Genomic DNA, 14,796 nt, shown 5'->3' on the forward strand with positions numbered 1-14,796 from the left:
AGGGTGGTTATTTCAAAGGTCTTCCACTGGAGGTCGCTCGGCAAATTCGTGCAAATCAAGGCCCCCAGATTCCTGAAATCATCCAGCGTCTGGACTGGCAGCAGGTCCCCTACATCCTGGTCCTAGAGCGGCCCGTTTCTAAAGTGCTACAAGGGCACCGTTGAAGAAGATGTGGCACGGATTATGATGCTCCAGGCAACACTCGCGGCTGGAGTGGAGTGTTTCACGGAGATATCAAGTTGGAAAACTTGCTGATTAACCCAGACACCCTTGAAATCAAATGAACTGACTTCGGATGCGGTGACATTTTTACCAACGAGGGTTACACGTCCTCTGCCGCACGGGGTCCCTTAAAGCCGTATCGTGGGTCTCAAAGTGGAGAAGCATCATGGAACGAGATCAAATTGCATCAAAGTATTTAATGCGCGATAATGGATATCAAGGTATAATGCTGTCTTTTCCTCTAGGCACAAAAGAGTGCTGCCTCCTGAGTACTTCACTGACAAGAACCACGGGGAACCGGTACGGTGTGGTCAATTAGGATACTCTTGATTGTAGTCCTCTTCTGTAAATTTGCAAGGGTACGAGATCTGTGAAAGATCAATGGGAAAAATCTAGGGCAAAGATAGCCTGTCACAAGGTGAGATCTTCATTTCAGCACAGAGCCAGGCAACGCTTGAGACTGGTGGATTAATTAAGCATAAGGAGGTCATTTTGATCATTTGACAGATGGTCATAAGGAGCATGTGTGAAGCTCATGGTAATAGGTAATAATCAGACGTCTCTCCTTTTTCTGCATATATATATATATATATATATATATATATATATTTATTTATATATATATATATATATATATATATATATATATATATATATATATATATATATATATATATATATATATATATTTTATTTTATTTATTTTTTTTTTTTTCCTGTCTCCAGATATATATATTTATTTATTTATTTTTATATATATATTTTTTTCTGTATAAAATATTTATTTATTTATTTATTTATTTATTTTTGCCCAGTCCTCACAACATATCTATGACAAATAAAATAAATAAATGAACATACAATTAAACAAATAAATGAAACATTTAAATAATGTTATAAAAACAGTGTATGTATTCAGTTTTATTTACTTTTTAAGATTTTTATTTTATTTTTATCCATTCATAAATGTTAAATTGCTTTTAATGCAAGAGCTAACTTTTTGATTTGATATTTCATGAGACTCAGTGACTTGACTGTATGTTTTATGTTTTTCCTCGGCATTTGTGTTCCGAGCTTCAAAGACAGGACTAAAAAAACCAAGGAAACAAGGAACAAGTTAGAGAAAACTTGGGAGGGGTTTTAGCTATGAGAAATAAAATAAATAAATCAACATACAATTAAACAAATAAATGAAACATTTAAATACAGTGTATGTGTTATCAGTATTTATCAGTATTTATGAATAAAGAATTTTACAGATTTTACAAAAATGTCAATATTTTGTCTGCATGCGTAAAATTGGTGCTGATGTGAAATTTGGACGCACACATTTCAGGTATATTCTACTTTAGGCCAGGTGTCAGTCTCAGTCCTGGAGGGCCGGAGTCCTGTAGAGTTTATCTCCGGTTTTGAGCACGCTAGAAACTTCCAGACCCCTGCCTAAGGCTTTACACAGTGGAAAATATTTTCCTGTTCTTTTTATGCTCTTTTAATGCCCGAATGGCTGCAGTAAAGACAAAGACCGGCAGATGGCGGCCTCGGTCTTGTTTCTGTCCGAGAGCACCTGTCAGAGCGGCCCTCGAGTGACGTCGCACACCTCACCTTATCTTTCCCGCCCCTGACGCGCACGCTCGCGTTCACGCGCTCATAAGTTTGAAGCGAAGCCTCTCTCGGCTGAACTCCGGCAGCCCGTTATTGAGCGAGACCGCGGTCGCTTTCGATCGGAAATCTATAACACGCTTCCGCGGACGGCCGTCTTGCTATGAGGACTTGAGGGAGGCGATAAGCGCGCTGTCCTGCCTGGCTTATTTGGGAGTTCTTCTCCCTCCCCCCCCTCCCGTCCGAATAAACGACATCTGAGCGCGCGAGCTCGTCGCGAGAGGGGCAGAGGAATGTCGCGCGATCCGGACGAGGTGAACAAACTGACCGAGAGCACTTACAAGGTGAGAGAAAGCGAGTGTTATTGTCCTGTCGAGGCTGCGCTGACATCCACCCGTGAAGAAGTGTCATCGAGCGCGGCTTGACAGTTGGGGGGTTTCTGGGTTGAGCGGGTCGTTTTGAGCTGGTCAGGAAACTTTGGCTCTAACTGTGTTAGGCGGAGAAGACCGTTTCGTGTTTAAACTGGTGGAGTTGAAAAAAAGTGGTTCGTATTTCTGGTTGTCGTTGAGCCACAGGTGGGTCTGAACGTATGGCTCTTTTGATTTAATGACACTCCCAGATGAATCAGATTCATATCCCAGAGTCATATCCAGGAATTCAGTACTGTTGTTTAGTATTATTATATAGTAAGTTATTGTTTTATTTTATTTTACCTCTTGGAAGTATATTGTCGTTCAACCCTTGTGTGAATCATATTCTTTATTTAATCATGTGAATCATATTGCTTTGTGTGTGTGTGTGCATAGACATGCCAAAATACCACTATGAACCATCAACTTTTTTCCAGTAAAACATTGCACAATGTATTTTTGTAGGCAGTTTTTCCAGTTGGATTTAAAGTCCCACCAATAGAATCCATCACACACCAGTAGATATATATATATATATATATATATATATATATATATATATATATATATATATATATATATATATATACTCGTATACCTTTCATTAAAACCAATACAATTTCCACTGTAACCGTGACATTTTCTATAACCTATAACCTGATGATGCATTATTTAGTTTCCTAATGTCTTAATCAGTAAAAAAAATGATTTAATTTCTTAAGGCATATAATATTCTTCCTCGTGTTTTGGAGTGGAACATGACCCGAGCTTGTTGTCGACATTTTTTTTGGTGACATTCACTCAGGTGGTTCACTGATACACTGTAACTTTCTTTGTAGAGCGTAGATCACATTGTAAAAAAAAAACTTGATTTTAAAAGTCGTTCTTAAAAGTTAAAAGTTCTCTTAACTTTTATCTTGTTAACTGTAATAAAAAGCTCTTAACATTACAACAAATAATAACTAACATTAACAAAACATTTTAAAAAATCAGCGTAATTTATTCATGATTATTTATAAGTGCAGTGCATTCTTGAAAGCCTTAACGTTACGATTGTTATGCAAGTCTGAAATAGTTGGTTCAGACCTCTCTGATGACAGAAATATCAAGAAGAAGCTTAAAGAACCGTTTTATTACTGGTTTGATGTCTTTCTCTGAACGGCATACACTGATCAATTACGCACATCTACCAATATTTCGCTTTCAGTTCTTGGCTTTTGGTTTTAGTGTTTGGTCAATAACGACAAAAAGGGATAACAATAATACTATACAGTTAATCAGTACATGTGTCACTGTGATATACAATTAAAGCAAAAAGGTGCCATTTCTTTTCAGAAGCTCCGTTTGTGCCAAAAACGATAACGCTCATCTGACGCTTGTAATTTTTGAGCTTGCTACAGCAGGATGAATTCTGATTGGCTGTCGATGTTTGTATCGTTCATAAGCTTGTATTCTGCTGTTCTTTAGAAAGACATTTTTAGAGCTAGGGTATATATTAATCAGTATCTTAAAGTGTATATGGTTATCGTTCTTGGTATGAATGAAATTTTCTGCTTTAGTGTGCCATGACTTTAACAGGCGCTATATTGAATTTAAGATCTTTCTTTTGTGGGGTCTCTCTTTTTTGGGGAGGTAAAGTAAAATCTCTCTTACTTGTGATGTCTGTTGATATTTTAAAGAATACATAAAATGGTTACTTTGCGGAAATGGTACGTAATATGTTTATTAGAACATTTTTAATGCTTAAGATGAATCCACCACTCATTACTAACCCAGTTATCCGTGCGATTCAGACCTGAACCAGGTAGGAACTCGCCTGAAAAACTACAAACGGTTCTTTTTAGATTCGGGTAGATATCACATCTTCATATTCATCACCTAGAATTACGGTAGCATACTTGAATATGTTGTCATGGCCTGAAGCAGAAGCATTTTACACCTTGAAATCGGGCAAGCCAGGCCACTTTTGATGTAACCTTGCGCGCACAGTACATTAAACCAGAGACACTGAAGAGGTTGTTTCACGAACAGAACCGTCTCGGTCCACACAATGTCATGATTGCGACTGATTACATCATGATTGCTCATGCCAACATTTTAACCATTTCCTCTGTTTGAAATCCCTTTTCTCAGAATGTTATGGAACAGTTCAACCCCGGTTTATGTAACCTCATAAACCTGGGAAAGAGCTACGAAAGCGGTTTCAGGTGAGCCTCAGTTTTTTCGTGATCTCTACTAGGAGGAGTACAATAAAGCACGTTACAAAAGCTTTACTTCTCATATTTGCAATGCAATGCTTTATGAAGAGTTTGCGCTTGCTGAGGAAAAATGCGGTGTGATCAACTTTGGATAGTGAGGCGTGATAAGCACAAGAAGAATTTGTCAAAATCGGTTTCAGGCATTCATTATCATTTGACCTATCTGTAAGCCCCTCCTCTCGAACATGAGGCGAGCCAATGGCAGAAGAGTATCAGTTGCGGGAGAGTGAAACAGAAACATCTGTAGGTTTCAGAGCCATAGAGAAACATTGGAAGACCAGCAGCCTGCATCGTTTTTTTATAGGGTTTATGCTTTAAAAAAAATGTATCTAGGTACTTGTAATGCTGATTCCAGGTATCGGGAGAGGATGGGCAATATAACTTCTTATTCAATTTCCTGAATCTGAACAAACGGAGCAAAATGTCCCAAAGCAGAATGTTAAAACTAGAGACTTTAATGATGATATACAAACCTAAGGAGCCAGAGCGGACTGTTCTCGCACCATGTACAATGTAACGTTAGTTCTACGCTGTCTCTTCATATTAAACTGGTAAAATGCGTCGATTTAATTGTACCCTGTGAAACGGTGTTGATCCGGGATGTTGTCGTCGCTATTGTGATGACCGTCCATAATAGGAGGCTTCTCCGCTTTCATGGTGATCTGTATCTTTATAATTTAACTCCATGGAATATTTCGTTCCCATTTGGTGGCCTTCTGTGTCAAAAGTATGCAAAAACATTGTGGACGATGTTTTTCACACTGCAGCAGTCATTGTAAACAACAGCAACGGGCAGGAAATGATGACACGATATCAACATCGCTTCCAACTTCATAATTGTAAACGAAGGTTAGACTTTCCTTAACAATAATGCCAGCCAGATTGAGTGTTGAGCTCACTATTTCTGTTCTTGTAACATCCTTCACTCCCACGTTCTTGTATAGTTACATGTCAATCTGGAAAAAGTAGGTCTTCTTAACAAAGGGTAGGTTCGTCACATCTCGAACAAATGGCTTGCCGCTTTAGGAAGAGGGCAAGACGTACTGTAAGAGCCCCGACTCTCAGACTAAACACGACGCCTTTTTTTTTTTTTTTTTTTTTTTTTTTAGCTGGTTGTTCCTGGACTGACCGAAGAGGTTTGTCGAATTTGCCCAACAATATACAGGCCTTCCTGATTGAGCATGCTCATAAAACCATGTTGTTTTGTCTCCGGATCTTCTTCCGCCGTAAACCCGGTGATAATAAACTGTGTCAGGTTTTAAAAACATGGCATACTAATATCTCCTTCTAGCTGCCGTTGAATTACTTTTTGTGTTTCACTCACGCAACAAATGAGACGCATGCAGGCTGAGAAAATGAAATAATCATGACATTGTACTCCAAAGTATTCGGAAGACGTTAGAATGCAGGAGTCGGCATTTCTGCTATTAAACCAAGCAGGAGGAGTCATTTTATTATTATTATTATTAGTAGTAGTAGTAACAATACTGTACACTGTCCCTAGAAAACCTTGCGAATGTGTGGCATGTTGCGTGGAACAAACATCTTGTGTAACAACATGTATTCTTCTCCTTGTTTTGCAGCCATGGTTCTGGCTGGGAAGCAGTACTTTGATGCCGTATCTAAGATCGGGAGAACGCAACCCGTATCTCCAGTGTCCAGGGAACTGGGTGAGTCATGGCTAATTCTTTTTATTAAGAACTGCGTGAGCACGTTTCCATTTAGTCTTCCCATAGTGCCATTTGTCATTTTCTCGAGCTGGAAAATGTTAAGGCTGGGTAGGTGGTTCGGTCCAGAAACATTTTTTTTTTTTTGTGATGCTGGTTGAGAGTCTCTTCACATCCCCATAGCAATCACTGACTTAAGTGCTCTAAATGTATTTATGCATCTGTATTGTCTGTGGAAGCTGCTGGACCGTAAAAATGTTCATCCAATTATATATCCCTTGGTTCGGGCCTTTTAAGGAGGAACATATCATGCCTTTGTTATAATTCACAAAAACAGCAGCGTAGCGATCACTTAAGTTCATTTAGTTGTCATGGGCACTGAATAATGATAAACCCGCTCGCTTATCACCGTTTCCTCCATCATGTCAAAGATAACATTGTGATATCGTGCAGGAATGTGCCATAAAGCACGTTATGTGGACTGAAATCACGTTTCGGTTTCATGTTCCGTTCAGCATGTTTGAAACAATCGACTTTGATGTTTTTGTTTAGACAGCGTTGTATCCGCCGGACCATAATAACGGCGGATCATGTTCGAGAACTCGGGCCTCAATACGTGTATATTGCCTATAAAACGTGCTAAAATTGTCTTTTGAAACGAAATGCGTTTTTCAATTGCTGTACGCAACCGTATTCGCATTTCAGATAATATACCGACACGGGGCCTGCTTCCAAAACTAAACCTCTGAAATGAGTGGGAGTGCTTCAAGTGCGGCACTTACAGTACAAGAATATACTGTATATTTAAAAAAAAAAGCACCACTGTGGCATGTAAACAAGTGTAGGGGGTTGAATTATTAATGCGTTAATTGCTTTAGCTTTAGTTTCATGCCATTTTAAAGTCACTACGAAATATTTAGGCATTTCAAAAATATTATACATGCAAGTATGTTCGCTTATTACAACGGAGGGTGTACAGCATGCAAATCAACTATAAAATGTAAGGAATAAGCATCTAATAAGAAACTAGTTAATAGTGAGAATTAAACAATGGTAAGCAATCAGTTGTTCTGAGGTTTAGATTGTATTTTGAACCTTATTTGCACATAATGTATAGCGCAGCCTACATAGAGATGTTAATAATGAACTGATCAATCCATAAGTGATTGGTTTTAACTGCAGCTCTATTAGAATGACTGAAGACCCCAGGTTTTTCATTTGCATGTTACAATGTGTTTGTAAAGTATAAAAGGAACAAGGAAGCATCAGTACGGAAGTATTTCTATTTGTGTTGGATTGTAAATGACTTTTTACTAGTGTCGTCAAACAATATTTTTTTTTTATACACACAGTATATACTTGGAAACCAAAACCATTTATGAATATAATTCGTATTACAAATAACTACTTGAACGTACTTGAACGATGAATTGTTTGACAGCACTACTTTTTACACACTTTGATTTAACTTTTAAGTTATTATTAATAATATAATTTAAGTTTGAGTGCTACCATAATTAATATTAATACATGCATTATCATCATGTCACTCGGTGACTCAAACTTAAACAGTAAGCTAAAAACGCTAAACGGTTTCGTACTCGAGCTGCTGCCAGTCTGCTTAGTGCTAATAGGTGCAGTGGGGAAACCGGGCGGCTTCATCCAGAGCAGGAAATGAGATCATTCCAGCAGATCAGAACTGTAGCCAGATACCGCTGCGCATCAGGAGACTGACTTTAGCAAGGTCACGCACGATTACTAGAGCAGGGATGAAGGCCGTGAAATCTGCTTTGCCAGTATAGACTTATTACGATTTCAGCTTTTTTAAATTTTTAATACAATTAGATTTTCCTCTCGGCAGTCTAATCAGATCACGAGGAGAGTGATTTAAAAAAAAAAAAATCACAGCCGTTGTTATTTCAAGTTCATTAGTTAGGCTGGAAATGAAAGGTTAAAGCGCGTTGCATTGTGGGATCTGATTGCCGCGACGCAGCGGGCCCCCTTTTTTACTGCGCGGTCTGGCAAATGCAGGAAGTCGAGCGTGTGTTGGCGTGTTGCATGCATGCAGATCGTTTGCATGCGGTGCGCAATATTGGTGTATGCATCTGCATTGCATCAAAACTGCTTTAAATAACGGCAGTTGGTCTGTAATAATGGTAATCTGAGCCGAGCGGAGGCCGTGACCTGCACATCTGTCCCTCGCTCACGTCACACGTGTTCATGTTCTGTGATGGCTTTTCATATTTTCTACTACTGTCAGAAATAATGTAGTGCTAACTATATGTTAGAAACGCAATGCGGTTTTTATAAAGCCAGCACATTACAAAAGTATGTCTTTAATATTGAATGCTTTACAAAATATGCGACTTGCTGTATATATCTTTGCACTGCTGGGAGATATAGTTTGGTTGGTGGCTGGTTTTATTGTCATTTTAAGATATAAAATGTTTTATCGATGCTGTATTTATTAGATTTAAAATACAAAAGAACAATTATTCAAATTTAAAATAACAGTTTTAATACATTAATATATAATGTATTTTAGTGTCATTTACTCCAGGCTTCAATGTCACGTGATCGACTAGAAATCATGTGAATTTTCTGATTTATAAATCTTTTTTGGAAACAGATTAATATTTTTGGGACCTTTTTCAGGATTTAAAGAAAGAAAAAAACTATAATCAAAATCTATATATTTTTTTTTTTTTTTTACAATATACACTACTATTAGGTTTGGGATCAGTAAAATATGTATTCATTCATTTATTCAGTTATTTATTTATTTTAAAGAAATTAATACTTTTATTCAAGATGTGAGATATGGATAACAAGTGATTCTTTAAAAAAAAAAAATTGGGAATAAATTATGATCTTTAAAAAGTTTTTTTCATTAAAGAATCAAAGGTTTCAAAAATGTATATATTTAATCAGCACTGATAATAAATCTGCATGTTAAGTATTTCTGAAGACTAACAACCCAAATGGTCACAGGACAGATTTGAAACAAATGATCACTGAAAACACACGTGTAAACTAGGTTCATGCTTCAAAGTGATGGATTTTCTTTCCTTTTATTTTAGCGTGGATGACCTTTTCTTGACCTTTTTCTTTTGAGGGCTGTAACATTTGGACATGGCCTTAGTGCTTGTCAACACAATGCCCTCCCTATCCGTAGACGATAAGAGCCGAAGCTCGCCTCTGTTTAGGCAGATAACGTCCAAACGCAGGCCTTGCCTTTCTACGCCAGCGGTGTTCCTCGACGAGAGGAGCCTCTCGAGCCCCGAGCTGAAACCAGAGCCGCTTCAGGCAGATGAGCCGCCATCCGATAGTCTTGAGGGTCACGGACAGATCGACACGCAGGTCGGGTGTCGCAGAGAGACGGGAGATGCTTTCATTCTTAAGCGATCCCGCCGAAGACGGCCACGCAGGTGTCCTGTGGGCGAGACTGGGTTGTGTCTCCTATAACCCGCCGCTGCCGCTGCTTGCAGGAAGCACCTTGTTTTGTCGTGGCATTTGACTGTTTCGCTGACAGCCGAGCATCGGGTTACGCTTTTTGAGTTCACCGGAATGGCTTTAAAATACCTGCCCGCCTGCGTTCTCATGGAGGTGTGCTGGTACTGGTACACCAAGTGCTGAGCAATGCTCGAACGCACATGTGCAGCATTCCCGCACCTTAGTGGATAAAGAGTCCTGCTTTACGCGGGTCAGGGGTGAGATCAGATCAGGGTCATCCAGATTAAGTGCATACGTGAGTGCCATTGTGCTCCAGTTGACCTGCTTACAGAACGACAGCATAAAAGGAGGACTCTGCACTTTAACATTAATAGTTACTCGGAGACGCGCGTGGTTTTCCCTTTTGCCCTGTTTAACCTTACTCCAACGGTCAAAATATGGGGTCAGTGAGTTTTTTTTCTGCTCACCGAGGCTGCCGTTATTTTTTCAAAATACAGTAAAGACTTTAATACTACTTAATATTTTTACTGCATATATAAATACTCAAACATGCATGGATACATTTCAGAAAATGTGGTGGTTTTAAATATAATTTATATTATAAATATATGAATATATATATTTTTATTGTATGCATTAATATAACATATTTATATTTATTATAATAACGTATTTATATGAATACAAATATAGACATGTAAGTGTATTTAAAACACACACACATATACATATATATATATATATATACACACACACACACACATACATATACTGTATTTATGTGTACATAACAGTTTTGTAGCGATTAATCATTTGGCAGCAATAAATGCAAGCAAATTTATTTCTGTGATCAACGCAAAATGTTTAAACGAATAGCATGTATTTAATAGTGATAATATTTTGTAATAAAATGCCTATTAATATAAATATTTTCATGCATTTAAGTCCAAATTTAATTTGCATAAAACCCTTGCATAATTCATTTTTCAAAACAGAAATGTTCAAAAACAGCATACTTAACGTTACACAGTAAAATTTCAACCCTTTATACCTGAACCAGGACCTTGACGAGATCCAGGCATGTTTGTGGGAAGCAGGTTGCACTTGCTTGAAGTGAATTTGTGAATTTTTCTTTTGCTATTCTCTCTGAATTTCCCCAGGCCGCTTCTGTACTCAGAAATAACCGTCTGGGGAGTTGGGATATTACCCTGTGCATTCATTCAAAACAGTCTTTCTCCTGCACTTTATGATCATACTCTTTAGACCCATTTAAAAGCTGGAAAAACAAACATATGAAGACACAAAGGATTTAATGCACCGTTAATGCCCAGACTGCTTTTACTAAGCCATGTAAGTTTAATGTCGAGCTCAACCTCTTGCCATTTGTTTATTTTTCTTATACATTGCATGTTTAAAGAGATCACCCAGAATACGCGTCGCTCTTCATTATTAGATGGCATGTTAAAGCCACTTGAGAAGCTAAGGGAGACGTACCATCACGACGTGGTTTGATGTTTTTGTTGTGTAATGCTTGGAGTGGGTCAAACAGTTCTTCTCTTTGCCAGGAGTGTTTAGGTTCAGCTGGCTCCACCCGTTGAGTCGTGTGGTGCTTTTTTTTTTTTTTTCGGGAAGAACACACAAACAAAGCAGGAGTGAACCACAGCCAGGGTAGATGCAAATCATCCTCTGCGTTTCGAGCGACGCGATCCTCTGCTTATCATCATTGTGCATCAGGGCATGAGGTTTCTAAACCAGGAGATCAGGCTGCTCTCTGACACTTTTATATGATGGTTTTCCTTTTTTTTTTTTAACCCGACTGCAGAACGACAGGAAGTTACGAACTGGCTCTGAGACTCCCTGCTTTCATTATTACTCCGATCCGCTTGTCTTTGCTTTCCCTTCTGATTGAGCGCTCCGATATTTCCACCTTTTGTGTAAAAACGCCTGTAGCTTCTATGGTGAAGGATCGGTTGGAGCTCGTGCCGTTAAACACATGGTTTCTGGAGAGTCCTCACACAGCTCTTTTCCATGTAACCACGGCTTTCAGGCTCTCAAAGCAGTCCATGTTTTATAACCAAATTGTTCGAGTCTTCTTCGCCATCACCATCACCCACATTCAGGTCCAAGGTTTGACGCCTTTGACGCCAAACTCGAATGCATTGTGGCTAAACGGAGCGTATAGTTTTGAAAACATTTCATACATTTTTCTTGTCAGCTCAATCTGTTCCTCATAAAAGTCTTTATGACTGTAGAGCAAAACTTCTGAGTGTAAGACTATTCATTTTTTATTTAAAAGTATAGCATTCATAAAAGAATAGATGTTAATTTTTCTACTCGTTGATCTGTCTCTTGTACAGCGTCACCTGCTCTGGTGTCCACACCCCTCTTGCTTGATTTGTGTAACAGTGGCACACACACACACACACACACACACACACACACTCTCCCTCCCGCACTTTTGCCACAAAGGAAGCTTTTTACCAGGATGTTCTGGTGACCTTTAGTCTCCCGTGTTGTTTGGACTGTGCTTAGCGAGACTGGCCACAGGACAGCAGTCAACACACATGCAGCGCATTCACAGCCACGTCTGGAGACGGTGGAAACTACTGCAACATGTGTGCGTTTAATGCTTCGCTTTTTATTCAGATGAAAAGAGGTTAAACCAAAAATAAGGGAGTAAAGTTTGTTTGTCTAGCATGACCTGCCAGTTTTAGGAGCAACAAGGAGACAAAGTCAAAAGCTGGGATATTTCATCCAGAAATTAAAATGTTTTTGTGTCATTACATGAAGAATATTTAATCACACCTGAGAGGGTTGTTGTTGTTGTGGTGGTGGTGGGCTACGCTCAGGCTACAGAAAAATAGCAATAATCATAATTTTTATTTTGACAGCTCTGTTTGTTTTACGATGCTCGCTTCATCAAATCAAACGGTGAAATGCTCACAGAGTGACTCTCAGAGCAGCTCTGGAGATGATGTTTGTGTGTTTATGTTCTCAGTAAGATGCGTCACGCGCGCTTCAGTAAGTGTGTAGTAAACAAAACCTCATTCATTAACAGAGACATGCAGAACAGGCATGATTGATACTTAAATCGTCCTTCACTGCTTAATATTAACAGATGCTAGTCCATATTATGATTTGATTTAAGTGTAATGATTCAGTTTTATCGACTGATTAATTTAATAATCATTTAAAAATGTGCGCATTCCGTGACATTCCACGTTAAACTGTGAATATATATATATATATATGTGTGTGTGTGTGTGTGTGTGTGTGTGTGTGTGTGTGTATATATATATATATATATATATATATATATATATATATATATATATATATATATATATATATACTGCTGTTGACACGATTTTAAGTCTAGCAGCTTCCTGTAACCATTAAAATCACCGCTTACGCTCAGCCTCTTGTGAATTTTTAACTTTAAATCAATCTCAAGTTCTCCTCTCACGGATCTGCTATCCCTCGTCCTCATTGCTCACTATAAGCACTTTTCATTCATGTAAATCCATCTAGAAGCGGCCGTGAGTTTTGATTGGCTGCAGACACGCCGGCCCTCTGTTCGGCGCCATTGTAGCTGGAATGTTTTCTGTTGTTGTCTTTGATAATACAGAAGCGTTGGATGATCTATGATCTATTGTATCGCTGTGGACTGTATAGCTCTGGTCATGTCTCTGCGGTCATTGTCTGCGTGCAGCTTTTGTTCTTGGCGGTGGAAGTTTCTGCGCCTGACTGGGCGGCACCTACAGCTGCTGTGATCAAAGTCCGTCTACCCTCCCATCACGGCTCAACCCGACCTTCATATTCAATTACTGTCACAGTCAAACTCAGGTGGCTCGACCAGCAAGCTCTGGCGCTTATGAATCTCAGTAATGCCGAGCAGAGGTTTAATCATTTCGTGTTTGCAACACGCTTAGGGCGTGGAAATGTCGCCGCGATAGCAGACCGTGTGTAAAACTTCTAAAAGGTTACGCGGTTGCGAATAAAATATGCTTTAAAAGTGTTAATATTATGAAGCCGATTGAGCCATAGTATTGCAAGAAAACACAGAGCACAAGCCAGGCCTTGGCTTCAACCTCAAATTGCATTTGTTCTTTATTAAAGGACAACGCTAACAGAATTTACGAGCGAGCAATAAAATCACCGAGAACTGTTTACATCATGTACGTCCTGAAGACTGGGCCAGTAATTGTCCAGAGACACGACTCCGGTTAGGATGGTTTACACTTTGCTTGGCCTAATCTTTCTTTTATGGCATTGCTACAGGCGCACACATAAACAAACTCACATGTCTCTCTCGAGGAGCTGATAAGACATCCGGGCTGAATCAGGGTCAGAGAGCAGATAAAGTTAAAGTGGGTCAGCTGAGGCGGAGGAGGGAACCCACACCTGCTGCTCTCAGGTGGCCTTGTGACTCATGTGACTCGGGGCCGCGGCTGGCTTCGTGTTTTGGATCTCCTCGTCCCGCCTCGCCTCGCCCTCACATGGCCTCACCTTGACTTTTTATTTTTCTCAGAGGCTGAGTTTCACAACACGCTCTGTTTAGCACTGTGTGTTCCTACACGTGGCTGGAGCCGCAGCTTTCGGTGGCGATCGCTTGACATCGGTACGGTCCATTAATTGGTTGACCGCCAGTTTGTCTAGCAGGGTTTTCACCTCCGTAGCAAGCATTCGGACCTTTAGACTTGTGCTACGCTAATACCCCAACATATTGTCTCCAAATTCCTCCTCAAAAATGCAAGTTTTATTCAGAAGGGAAAACAAGTCAGCAGTAGTTTTCATGAGAACTGTTTTCAGATCTCAAATTGGCCACAAGAAGCCATAAAAATGCATAATATTATATGCCTGACTGCCTGACTTCTTATGAACTCTTTATTCTGCATGTAATCTTTAGCTAATCTGTTAAAAGGGGAAAAATAATAAAGTAATGCTGTACTTTTATTTCACTTTCATTTTAAAATGGTTTGCTATTTAAAAATTATATATTTAGACAAAGTCGTATACAATGTTACTTCAGCCGAAAAAAGGTTTTTACTTTTGTAATCATTCACTAACCCTCATTTTATTGCAAGATGTTTGTTCATGGTCGAAACCATTTTTTATGTTTTCTGTCCATCTATTGAAAGTCCATGCCACCAAACATCAGTTAAAAATTGCAGAAATAATCATAAA

The 14,796-nt window shown here is 39.0% G+C and overlaps 1 pseudogene; it reads left to right on the plus strand.

Annotated features, from left to right (window-relative positions):
* The first annotated feature begins 1,830 nt into the window (after positions 1–1,830).
* LOC122341390 overlaps positions 1,831–14,796 on the plus strand; it is a 28,327-nt pseudogene continuing 15,361 nt past the window's right edge.

The sequence above is a fragment of the Puntigrus tetrazona genome, chromosome 3 (genome assembly GCF_018831695.1).
Source record: "Puntigrus tetrazona isolate hp1 chromosome 3, ASM1883169v1, whole genome shotgun sequence".
Classification (NCBI taxonomy): domain Eukaryota; kingdom Metazoa; phylum Chordata; class Actinopteri; order Cypriniformes; family Cyprinidae; genus Puntigrus; species Puntigrus tetrazona.